The sequence below is a fragment of the Parasteatoda tepidariorum genome, chromosome 7, assembly GCF_043381705.1.
Source record: "Parasteatoda tepidariorum isolate YZ-2023 chromosome 7, CAS_Ptep_4.0, whole genome shotgun sequence".
NCBI lineage: Eukaryota > Metazoa > Arthropoda > Arachnida > Araneae > Theridiidae > Parasteatoda > Parasteatoda tepidariorum.
This window is the reverse complement of record NC_092210.1, coordinates 56193125-56206501: the sequence shown is the minus strand read 5'-3', so window position 1 is coordinate 56206501 and position 13377 is coordinate 56193125.

Sequence of the window (13377 nt, the reverse complement as noted above, 5' to 3'; positions counted from 1 at the left end):
CCATTCGGGGAGTTGTAATGAGGCTTTTTTTTATCGCCGTGTAAGAGAAATATATATATAGATAATATTAAGCTGCTTTCTTTATCGCTAAATTCATAAAAAAACCTATAATCTACCAAATGTTTCTACTCATAGAACGACAGTTTTAAATAGAGTAAAGCATTTTGAATCGTATGCCTCAGCTTAAAAGAGATAGTCTATGTCCATAACAATCATTGTAAATATTTGTTTTGATTTAGTGGTCGAAGTTAAAATTATAGTCCACTACGTTAGCGTTTTTAACTTACGGATTTTTGCAAAACCTTTCATTTTCACTTACGTAAGTTGGATAATTTTTCATGGGCGCATGAGCAATTACTTGAAATCTTACGCAAGGGAAAGTGCAAACGATAACGTAAATTGGCGAAATCTCCCTAATAACTTGCAATAATCAACCGGACACCAAACGTGATGGTAAAAGGAAAAAAAAAACATACTTTTATGGAAGAAAATCCCCACAGTGCAGGCGTCATTTTTAATAAATCTTGTTTAATAGTACAAAATGAAATTTGTGGAAAACCTCATAATTTTGAGCTAACAGAAACTACGTAAAAAATTACTTGAAACTCTTTAAATTTTTAAGATATTCAAATTGGACTTTTTTTATTACTTGCTAAATAACAATTCAATACGCAATTATGAAAAATTTGTAAACTTTTTTCTCGCATGCGCTGTATAAAAGATCTATTATAAATAATAATTTCTTTCACAGTTTTTAGCGAATTTTTTTTTAAATTTTAAGAACAATTATTTTTTAGTTTTTAATTGCTTCAAAAACTTGTTTAATTTTATTGAAAATGTTTAAAGATATAGCAAACAGGACAAAAAACGCAAGACAAAAAAAGTTTTTCCAATAAAAATGTCCAAGTTTCCATAAATATAAGCTAAGTTATCAAAATTTTATGCAGTTATTGAAAATAACTACCAAAATAACCGACACAAGTTACAAGGTTAATGCTTTATTTTCTGGCATAGAGTGTTCAAAAATACTTTTCTTTCGTAATTTATTGATGGTCCCTCAAACCTATGAAAGTTTAAACATTATTGCTAAGCATAAAAAATATTTAAAAAACTGTAATTTAAGAAATATGTCAAAATCTGAAAATGTATCTTCACTATCGTAGTGTATAGTAAGGTTGAATATTAAGGGTGAACTATAATTTTGTTCAATTTTTCTGAAATCACACGTTTATTTCATTTATAGTTAAACTTTTAACTATAAATCTTAATAACATACGGGAGTTGATACAAATAAAGTTATCCACTTAAGTACCAATAAATCAAGAAAATAACTTTATTGTACGAATATCTGTCTATTACAAGCGTCAGCATTACAGCTATCATCAAAGGCTATTATTATCAATTACAGTAGTGTAAATTGATAACAGCAATTAATAGTTGCAAATTTCAGTAAAACGCTTTGATCGATAATTGAGTTAGCTTTGAAGACTGATGAAAAATTTTGGAAATATATTTAAAATTAAATATACATCATAGGAAGCAGGAATTTTCGTAAGCTTTAATTGTATATAATGCAAAATACCAACTTAGCTTTAGCGCAACGCGAGGCAATATAAAATAAGATTACACGAGACAATATTTGAAATATTAAACATTAAATCTTACCAGTAACTTTTGAATTGTTCAAACTTGTATTTTACGCTGGACTCCTGGGACAGCTTGCGATCATTTTCCCATCTTATATAGAAGATCTTTATAAAATTGAGTTAGAGGAATGCAAAAGAATATGAGAAACAGACAGAACAAGCCCTCTAATTAGGATTTAATTTTTGTGAGCACAATGACAATGGATTAGAAGTAACGATGACATTAATATAAAGAAACAATAGTGAGTTGATATATGTTTATCATTTATTGGAATTACAAACATTTGCAGGCTTGTGTGCTCGATTTAGGCGGATAAACTTTTCTCAAATATTTGTTGCTGCAGTTAATTTACGTCGCACTAGAGCTGCGCGATGGGCTATTGGCGACGATCTGGGAAACACCCCTGTTGTTGTTGTTAATTTACGTCGCACTAGAGCTGCACAATGGGCTATTGGCGACGGTCTGGGAAACATCCCGGATGATGATCCGAAGACATGCCACATCACAATTTTGATCCTCTGCGGAGGGGATGGAACCCCCGCTTCGGTAGCCCGACGACCTGCGCGCGAAGTCGAGCACTTTACGGTAGCATAGTTCAACGAGGACCAATACCGCACACCCTCGGTCCCTACGCAGACTGATCCAAGTGGGTCACCCACCCGCGCACTGACCGTAGCCAGTGATGCTTGACTTCGGTGATCTGCTGGGAACCGCGTCTTAATGATCAGTCCACTGCGGGACAACACCCCTGAAGATGATCCGAAGACATGCCATCACAATTTTGATCCTCTGCATAGGGGATAGCACCCCCGCTTCGGTAGCCCGACGACCTGCACGCGAAGTCGAGCACTTTACGGTAGAACAGTTTAACGGGGACCAATACCGCAAACCCTCGGTCCCTACGCAAACTGATCCAAGTGATCACCCACCAACACACTGACCGCGGCCAATGATGCTTGACTTCGGTGATGTGCTTGGCACCGTGTCGTCAGTCACGATCAGTCCACTGCGGGACTTTTGTCAAATGGAAGGATAGATAGCACATTACAGAGAAGGACAGCACGAACATACCTCCAGGGTAACAACGGGATTCGAACCCTCTACCTTCAAGCTTAGTTGATATTTGTAATGATAAATACAACTTGAGTAGAGTTAATGATGATGAGGAGGATCCATACTACTCACTTTTGTCCTCTGTGATAAATACAAAGAATATTTGTCAGAAGTTATTGAATTTTTGAAAAAGATGCATGACTGCTTCAATAATCTAACTGAAAGTTATGACCACCAATAATCTAACTGAAAGTTTCTGAAATAAGTAATTGCATTTTATTCTCCATTTTCGTCATTTATTTCATACATGAGAAACTTCCATTACTGATGACTATTGTCCTTCTGAATAATGAATACCCTGCATCTGACTGAATGTAGCGGGTTTGAATACCGTAGTAAGCCTGGTTGCATAGATAGGCTCTCTTTCGACTTTTTTTCTTCCTTTTCTTCTCATCTTCTCTCCAAATTGAATTCTTCGTATTGAGAGACTTCTCTGACCGAGCAGCGTCACCATTTTCCAAACGCTTTGTAACCTAGAGGTAGCGGGTTTGTATCTCTCTCTAACCTGTGCTACATGTTCCTGAACTTGAAAAAAGTTTATAAATCATACTGTGAAACGAGCACACAAGCCTACATACAAATGTGTAACAAACATGAATAAAATTAAATTAAGTTAAATTTCTGATTGAGCACCTCAGCATGTATATGTTTGTCTAAAACAACTAAATAAAAAGGCAAAAAGTTTAATTTAAATAACAAGTTAAAAGTTTCAAACTTTTTTCATACTTTTTAAAATAATTTTTCAACTATAATGGGAAATATGAACCAGAGCATAGTAGCTACCAATTTATGCCACAAACTTACTTTTGAGTAGTAGTAGTAGTTAATTTACGTCGCACTAGGGCTGCACAATGGGCTATTAGCGACGGTCTGGGAAACATCCCTGAGGATGATCCGAAGACAAGCCATCACAATTTTGATCCTCTGCAAAGGGGATGGCACCCCTGCTTCGGTAGCCCAACGACCTGCACGCGAAGTCGAACACTTTACGGTAGAACAGTTTAACGAGGACCAATACCCCACACCCTCGGTCCCTGCGTAGACTGATCCAAGTGGTCACCCACCCGCACACTGACCGCAGCCAGTGATGCTTGACTTCGGTGATCTGCTGGGAGCCGTGTCTTAACAATCAGTCCACTGCGGGACAATTTAGTTTTGAATTGTTAAAATTTAGTTCTTATGATTGTATAAATAGATAGAGCTTACAATTCATAAGCTGTTTATATCAATGAAGTTTCTGTTCTGGATTATTTTATCAGTTCAATCCCTGAGAGTTAAGTTACTATCAAGTTGATTTATTTATTTCGTTTATTGGTGTAGTACGTATTCATGCAGACTCATGTGATCAATTTCATAAATATGCCTTATAAGTCTTTATCAAGTAAAAAAAGAGAGATTGCAAAATTCGTAGAAAGACAGCATGAAGATACACCCAGGCTTGCAGTGGGATTAAGCTGTAAGGCATTTGACAGGCAACACCAATCGCCTAGGAAGGCCCCTATCAAGTTGAGTCATACTTGTGTGTTCGAATTTCTTAGATGCCACCGTCAATTTAAGAAACCTGACAGAGTAAATAAATTAATATTATTTTAATGCATGTAATGTGACGATGGGAATCGAACCAGCTACCTCTGTGTTGCAGAGCATTTGACGAAATAACAACACATTTCATTCGCAGATGATCAACAAAGATATAAAAATAGTCCTACAAAGTAGTAGTAGTAGTAGTTCATTTGCGTCGCACAAGAGCTGCCCAATGGGCTATGGGTAGAGGTCGGGAAAACATCCCTGAGAATGATTTGGAGACATGTCATTACAAGTTTGATTCTTTACAGAGGGAATGGCTCTCTCGCTTCGGTAGCCTGGTGAACTGCGAGTGAAATTGAGTAATTTACGGTAAAATTAAGCAAACCAACTTTCAGAAAACTAAAAGAACTGGTAGAAATTTCGAAACAAATGTTTGAAAACTCACCAGCTTTATTTTTCCATTTTAATATTCTGAGAACCGAAATCCTTCGTAGAGATTCTCTAAGAGAAATAATTTTTTTAAGTACATGGAAAGATATAAAAGTAAGTTTTTGAATGTTCTTTCACAAACTTTGCTTTAATTTTTTCAGTTTTCTATTCTCAAGCAATGACATTCTTAATGGAAATGAAAAACTTTTCCTTTACATAAAGTACTAAATTAATTCGTGGTAAAAATTCTTAAACGTCACTAAAATAGTCATTGCCAACTCATATATTGAAACTTATTAAATATTTCTAACTTTAATCCAAATTTCTCAACATAGTGCGTAATACACTCTAAGCATTATTCCATAATGAAACCTGTCCAGCTAATTCAACTAATTTCTAACTATAACAGGAAAATTTTTTAAACAATATGAAAATAAATCTTCTAAACTGTTTTTTTGAGCTTAATTCCCCATTATTTATTGTTCGAAAAAGAGAAACACTCATTCTTTTCACCAAAACTTCTAACAGGAATTCTGTTTCGTATCTAAGCTTAAAAATTTAAACAATCATAATCAATTCACAATTCATGATCACAACACTTAAATACGCCCTCTAGCGAAGAGGATATTTAACATCTACTACTTATTAAGTTTTTATTTAGTTCAATCAGGATCATTAGTACAGTAGGACGCTATTTTTGGCAGCAAATAAAAAACAAAATTTCCCTAAGGAAAAGGCAGACGAACTTGAAAAAACGAACCAGAATATTATTAAATCATTCTAAAACAAAACGCGCCCAACATTCGAAGAACAATTTCTCAATAATGTTTACCTTTCTATTAACAACGAACTTGCAAACAATAACTTCGCATATTGTTACAGATGTTACAGTAATCACACACTGTTACAGATGCGTGAAATACAGTAAAAAAACATTTTGTTGTCTTCAATTCATTATAAATTAAAGTGAAAGTCAACGTTGCTTACTTCATTCCAATGAATAAATGAGATTTCAGAACATGCAGTAATAGTTATAGAATATTCTTCTTTTTCATAGAATAGTATATATTTCTGTATCTATATAATTTCGAAAACAACAATGGAGAATTATCCGAATTATTTGAAATAGTACCATTTGTGTTGATTAGAATTTTTATCGTTTTCCTGGTAAGTATTTTTTTTTAATTTTGAATGATTAATTTCAACCAGAATTCAGATATTCTGTTTTTAAGTTACATATTGAAATTCATATCGAGGTCTCACATTTACAAAATTTTATTGTGTGGGACGTCATCGTAAGTTATGAAGGGATAATCTATGTATATATTATTTGAAAAGGAAATTTTCAAACGAAGGGCATTTCATTATGGAATTTTCTGGATTTAAGCAGGTAAAGCAGGTAAAGAGGTAAGTATTATGATTTTAATAGTAAAAAATTAGCATGTAAATATTTTTTTAATATAATTTGATGATAGTTCTCTACAGAATGGATTTCTACGTCTGATTAAGAATAAATAAATAAAAAAAGCAAGAAAGTTTTTATTTATTTCAATATGAAGAATTTTTAGAATAGTTTTTTTTTTGCAACATTCTTTATTTTACGTTTTCAGTTTATAAATAATGATTTTTTAGTGAAAGTTTACATTTTTTAATAAAAGTTGTTGTAAAATTTTATTTTTTTGCAAAATTAAATGATATAACAATATGGGTTTCTGTAAATTTTTTGCACATTTTAATGTTTGAAGTAATATAATTCAGAAAAGTATGGAATGTCAAGTTTTTGTTTTTGCTTGCATAAGAAGGACTATGAAATATTTTTCGTTTTTTAATTTGAAGAGCCAAAATGAGGAAGGAACGTTACAATGCTGACTGAATACACTAGACTGAAGATACAATACACTGAAGACATCTACAGCTCAACTAATAATCGTGTTGTTCGGCCAGCAGTCATTTGTATGAAATAACAACGCCCTCTATAGGTCGTTGCTTTCGCGAATTCTAAAAATGACATAATTCCATTAAAAAAAAAACTTCGAAATTAAAGTTCTGCTCCGTATCGAAACTTGAGCAATTAACCACTATAATCAATTATATAATCTATTTACAATTTTATACCGTGAAAGGGAATTACATTAACTACTCAATTTGTGTCTTTGGATCATCCTGAGGGATGTTTCCCAGACCGGCGCCAATAGCCCATTGTGCAGCTCTAGTGCGACGTAAATTAACTACAACAGCAACAACTACTTAATTTGCAACGTATTAAAGTACTTGCCTATGTAACCAGGTTTGGCAACAATATTTCAAATTCTAGGTATGAATCCTTACGCTTGGCCACGAATAAAATAAATTTAAGCTATGACGAGTGACAGAACTGAAGTGCCAGTTTTTGTTATAATAAAGACATTTTTTTATGTTACAAAAAAGACTTCACTTCAGTTCTAATTTCTTCCACCCATCTGATGATATTCCATTTAAATCATTCCATACAAATCTTTTCATCTAAGACGTCAGCAACAAATATTGGAAATTCCTTAGTGGATATTTTTTTCTTTTTCACCTTTTTTTCTCTCTTAACGGGTAGTTCAACTTTTGTTATGCCTCTCCTTAACTGGTTTCCCTAAGTTATGCTTTCCTGTAACAGGTTTATTAAAGTTCTCCACACCGAGAAATTTCGTCCAAAAACAAATCAATTCTAAAAAGTTCCAAAATTATCGTCTGCTTGTTGCACTGAAAATATCGTTTGCGTCGTCTGCTTATTGTGCTGCATTTCATTATTGTTGATACAGACCGGAGTTTTTTAGGACTTTTACGACTCCTTTCTCCTTGAAGAACTTTACTTGAGTGTAACGATTGAAATCCTTATTTTTCTTCTGACAATTTCTTGCCTTGTGGATAAAAGAGGATATTTTTTCAAGACTTCTCAATATAAGGCAACGTAAGTACTAACGATTATGTTGTGTACAAAGAATGGAAAGTTCAATTATAAAGTTAGTACTGTTTTATATAAAAGAATCTACTCAATTATCTACTGAATTTAAAAGAAATCTGACATGAATATATAATAAAGAATGTCTGAACTACTTATTAATAACTTAAAATTTTAAGTTACTAAAGCTTTTAATAATTAAATTTTGTTCTGAAACTTAAAGTTACTTAATGAAACTTAACAAAATAACAAGAAGAACAAATTTTGATACTTACATTTCAAAACTTTACTAGTAAACATTTTTCTAGTAAACTTAATTCTATATGAGCTTAGAAGTTTTTCAAAATAAATTATAACTCAATAACAAGAAAATAAGATTGAAACTGTACAAAACAAGGTCGCAACATAATATTTACAATAAGCTCAAAAATTTTTAAAATGACTCAAGAAGTAAAGAAATTAATCAAAAACTAAGACATAACTCAAAAAATTCTTACTATTCAAATGAAATTCCAGCAAACTAAAAGGAACTCAAGCAAACTGAGGAAAACCTCACTCAAATAATTATTTTAATTCAATTTTATAGTTTAAGCAATTGACTTAAGTCTTAACTATCCTATTATGCACTTTTTATCAATTAGAGAATTTTTTCTGTCCAATTTTTTTAACACTTCCACTTAAGACTGTTTTCCGAAGGCTCCTTCATCAGATGAAATAATGCCTTTTTGCGAATAATGTGTTACTTTCTTAATTGTTGTGAGTTGGCTACAGTTACTCATGACAGGACAAGTATAGCTTATATAAATTCAGCACTGTTTATACTTATTCTGAAAATGCCGCAAAGCGTCAATATGGTGAAAAGCCACAGTTTTGTAAAAATGGAAAGCGTTTGTGGGTTAATTTTACAATATTTAAAAGCTTTCGCCAATACTACATTAGTTGAACGCATAAAAATTTGAAAAAACTTACAAAAGGAGATGATTTTGATAATTTTCATCTGGGTGGAAAATGTCACCTAATTGGCGACTTTTTAAAGTGTTTAAAAACTTTAAAAATATTTAAGTTATTTGTCAGTTTTGAAACCCAGGTAATTTCACACGACAAGGTGGTATTTATAGTTTAAAATCATCGCTTTGCTTCAAATGTAAGGCACTTAAACTGTACTAAAAGAAAATACAAATATTTCAAATTTTAAATAGATAAAACTTCTTTGAAAAAAACGCGATGAAAAGCAGCAGAAATTTCAGAAAAAAGTATCAATAAAGGAAACGAAGGAAATAAAAATAAAAGTATGACTGAAGAATTCCGATTCAGAAATAAATCATTATGGGCAGAACTGATAAATACGTCTGTGTACGTATTAAACAGAGCCAGAAAAAGTTCGATTGATACCAAACATAAGCCCTTATAAATTATAGATGGGACAAAAGCTCTGAATAAAAATTTGCGAACAGTAGGATTATTATGTTATGCTCATATACCAAGTCAGAAACGTAGAAAATGAAAAAGTATAAAAGATTATTATTGGGATATGATGGTGCTAAAAAATATCGTATCTGGAAAAATGATAACAAGGTTATCTTTTCTCAAGATGAAATATTTGATGAGAAACCTCTTGCGAATGAAGATTCTGTAGGAATGCCTTTGTTTGACGCTGTTACCTACTGAAGCTGAAAATGGGAGAAAACTAGACTTCAAAGAGAAATTAAGTTGAGAAAATGAAAGCGAAGATGAAGAAAGTTTGCTTACCATGGAACTAAGAATTCAAAGTGAAGTAAAACAGCCTAGAAATTTTGAAGATTATGCTATGCCAGTTGAAAGTTTCATGTCAGATTCAAATGAACCAGAGTCATACAAAGACGATACCAATTATAAAGAACACAATTGTTGGATAAAAGTCATAGATGCTGAAATCAAATCAACTCACTAAAAGCAAATCACATGTGGATATTAACACATGTACCAGAGAAAGTAAAAGCTTTGCCTTGTAAGTGAGTCTATCGTACCAAATAAATTCCAGATGGCACTATAAGTTTAAAACAAGACTTGTGATTGAAAGCTCTTATCAGAGAAAAAGTATTGATTATAATCAAACTTTTAGTCCTGTTACAAAGTTAGGAACTGTAAATTCAATAATAAGCATTGCAGTCAGTTAGAAGAGGCATCTTACTCAATTTGATGTATCAACTGCTTTTTTATACTGTTATTTAAAGGAAACTTTTACATATATCAACCTGAAGGCTATATCACAAACGATGTTTATGAACTCAAGAAAATTTGGTTTGGGCTTAAAGAAGATCCCCGTTTTTGCCACAAATGTTTTGGTTGATTCATGCTAAATATTATATTTAAAGTTATTGAGGGAGATAAGTGTTTATTTATTTTCTAGAGAAAAGATAAAAAGCTACTCGTAGCTCTCTGTTGATCATGGACTAGTTGCTGCTACTAATGAAGAAGACTTAATAGGCTTCATAAATCAGTTGAAAACTCACTTAAAAATCGCAAGCAAGTCAGTATATTTCTTAGGAGTAAAAATATATAGACTTGATGATAAAATGATTAAAAGTGGACAAGAAGTCTATGTAACCAAGATACTTCAGCTGTTTGATATGAGTAATTGTAGGCTGGTTCATATACCCATTTTGAGAGTGTAAGAGTCCTGTACCATAGAAGAAGAAAGTAGTTTGCACTAGAACACAATAGAAACGCAATTTGCAGATACATTAACGAAGCCCTTCCTCAAACCGTGACTTAGCTATGTGAAAAATAAGACTCGTATAAACTCTGATCTCTAAATGTTATTTAGAAATTCGTAGTTCAGTTTTTTTTCTTTTAACAAGAGAAGGAATTGATGTATGTTAATTTAAAAAAAAAAGATTGGTATTTATATAATTACGTAATCTGTGAAAGGATCAGTACTTCTACTTCAACTTCTAGATATGAAGGCTCGTTCTGTTGATCTTTTAACGTGATCATCGTTCTATTTTATTTCTTTTATACTATGCTTAATAAACAAATTGTTTTACTTTAAGATGTTTGATTCAGATGATGACGACCTAATTTTCTAATATGACCTTTGCTTCCACAATTGAAACAAGTGAATTTGGATTTTGATTTTTATTCAAATTTATATTGTCGGTTTCGTACATTTCTTTGTGATTTTCATTAATTTTCATTCTAGTAAATTCAATGGCTACGATGTTTTCTGGTTCTGAAATATACACAACGGTATATTTCTTTTTTAATGTTCCGGTAGTAGACCAATTCGTCATCAAGAATTCTGCTCAAATCGACCAAATCGGGTAAAAAACAAAGTGCCCAATTTTTAAAGCGAAACCTTTTGCAATTTCTTCAAATAAAGCAATATATGCTATAATATCATCATCGATGTCAATACTATACACGTGATCAGAAAAATAAATCAACCTGTTTCTGTTTCAATTTTGCGTTTTCTATCTTCTTCGAATTCCATTCTTCCCATTTCACGGTTTCTTCTTTCTTCTTCAATTTGACATTAGATTTCTTTTTTTTTTCTCTCAACAAATTCTTTTTTCTTAAAGTGCCAATTCCTCTTATCTTTGTCATTTTACAACTTCTTTTTGTCTTTAACTGTTTCTTTCCAACTCGCTTTTCCTTTCACTTCCCCCCCCCCATAATATTTCGTACCAACAAAGTGATGTTTTCTTGTAACAGGTTTCCTAAACTTATTCCCACCAAAAACTGAAGTCTGAAAAACAAATCAACTTAAAGAAATTCCAAAAATATCGTTTACTTGGGCTGCTTTTTATTATTGCTGATGCCAACCAGAGTTTTAAAACTTTTACAGTGCATGCACAAAATAAAGAACTTTATTGAGGTTTTAGGAAATAATATTAGGAATTAATTTATTTAAAAAAAATGCGAAAAATTTGTAGCATGAAATGAGTAGATCAACTGAATTTCTGAAATAATTTGCTTTTCATTGATGAGCTTTTAATTCCGAACATAGCTGAAATGTGTGGTTGATAAAAGAGACACAGCTTGAAATGCATCTGAAAGAAAATGACCACAGTCCAACATACAGGATTAAGAAAACGGACATACTCAAAATGCTTGTTCTGGAAAATGGATATAGCAGAAAATGCGTGTTTAGAAAATGATGTATTTCTATTATTCTTAAGAAAATGGACATATCGTTTGATTTTGTTTTTAAATTTTTTTTCTGTTCTTTTTTAAAGGAATAAACTAATGGTTTTAAATGAACTGCTAATGTAATGTCGTCCATTGACCAAAACTACTCAGTACATTCTTTAAAGTCTTTTTTGAAAAGATATTAAAAGTTACTAGTTCGTTTTACAAGGTTTGTCACGAGTCCTGCAAATGTATAGTAGTAATAAATTTCTTAAAACTATTTTGTCGTTCAGCGTTTCGAATACGAAGAAATGCCTGAGAAATTATATCTGTATTATTGCGAGTTATCCTAACCCAAAGTCCGGGACTTTGCCCTACAATGATTATGCTTGGCAATTAAAAAGTAAGGAAAAGAAACAAAGTTTGAAATATGCTTCGTTAAGTTGTTAAATTTGGGTTGAACATTGAAAAGAAGCAATTATTTCTTAGTTCATTTTCTTAAACACTCATTTTGAGCTGTGCTTATTTTCTTTAACATGAATTTCAAACTGTGTTCAAAAGAAAAAAACGCATAGACGTTCTGTTCGTAATATATTAAAATGAGTATTGACATAAATTCTGATTCATCTCTAGATATAAATTCAACACAATCTAAATCAAATGTTATTATACAGAACTAAATGTGGAGGAAATTTATCTCACTTACCTATTTTCTATGAAGCCACCAGCTGAGTATAATTTCCTTTTCCCTAAATTTTAATTTATAATTTATAACCATCATTGAAATCCAACCCAATTTTTTGGGTTTACGACAACTAATGTTCAACTCCATAGCCTTGTTATTTTGAACCCAGTCCAGAGGACAAGGGAATTATTGGATCAGGTATTGGGAGAAATTTGCCTTCGGGAGGACTTTTTGATGGAATTACCCGCATTTGCGTTGCATGGAGCTGAAAAACCACGAAAATCTCCCACAGTTAGTCAGACGGCAAGGGGACTCTAACCCATCACCCGTCTACCACTGAGTGTATTCTACGTCAGCACTGTGGTCGGTGCAAGCTGGATGCGGAATTCGTATCTACCAGCCATTGCTGGAATTCGAACCCGGTTCACCTCATTGGAAGGCGAATGCTCCATAGTATAAAATCCAGATAAAATATATAGTGTTTTGGTGAAGGCCACGTCATTGAACTGAGCTCAAAATTTCATGGCTGTCTAAAATAGTACCCAAAAAATTGAGATAGTTCATATGGCTACGACGCCGACCGGCCTGTGTGGTTGTTAGGGAACTGCCCTTGCATCAGAAAGGTTCTGGGTTCGACTCCCGGGCAAGGCATGGATGTTCTTTCCTTCTCTGTTCTATCTGTCCTTACTGTGGGAGCAACGTTGGCCAACCTAATATGGTGCCCCTGAAAGAGTTTCCAACAAATCTGTCCTTCAGATGCCTGTATGACGTAGGTCATTCCCCAGGCGGGCATTGGAGAAGAAAAAAAATATGGCTGAGACTGAGAAGTATGGTGATGATTATCGTAAGACTCTGTATGTGATACAAGAGTTCCTTTTACTTGTAAATTATTCTTGTTAATTTTTAACTTAACATGAATAGTAATCTATGTTTAGCT